The sequence below is a fragment of the Nannospalax galili genome, unplaced genomic scaffold, assembly GCF_000622305.1.
Source record: "Nannospalax galili isolate Female #2095 unplaced genomic scaffold, S.galili_v1.0 scaffold171, whole genome shotgun sequence".
Lineage (NCBI taxonomy): Eukaryota > Metazoa > Chordata > Mammalia > Rodentia > Spalacidae > Nannospalax > Nannospalax galili.
The window spans coordinates 3,760,929-3,761,598 of record NW_008329362.1 but is presented as its reverse complement, the minus strand read 5'-3'; positions in this window follow the sequence as shown (position 1 = coordinate 3,761,598).

Sequence of the window (670 nt, the reverse complement as noted above, 5' to 3'; positions counted from 1 at the left end):
TTTTACTTATTGATATTAACAATAAATAGAGAAATTATAGCCCATTCAGTGTGTTCAAAACAGCACAGTAAACATGGGCAAAAATAATTAAGTTACTTAAAATTTTTTGCTATGTTTACTGTGTACATATACCACTGAAATTTAACGTTAGCAAATATAAATAACATAATGTAAAACATTTAAATTTAAGTTTCATGTTGTCTTTGGAGCCATATTCCTCATCTTTCCCAAGTTCACATTTTGCTATTCAGAAACATTTTGAAAAGTGTAACTTTCAGTTTACTCTAGACAGCTCCTTCACAGTTCAATGCATGTTCATAACTGGAGGCTGCCTTTCAACAACTTCAACATAATTGTGCTCCAGGAATTAGAGCCCAAACTCATCAACTCTTGTCAGTATTTTCTTCTCCTCAAAAACAATGAAAAATTATTTATAGTCAAGAAGGAGACAATCTTAAGGATATTCTTATCACTTTTTCAAGCTTTTGTCAGTTATGTAACCATTACATACATGTTTGGACAGCTCATGAGAGGACTTTGAATAATCCGATTCTATACAGAAGACTATGGAAGAAAGATCAATTTTTTCAAAACTCTGGATAAAATATCATACTGAAAGCAACATTTTTCTGATTTCAATGAACAGAATAAAAAAAACCCTGCAATCTGT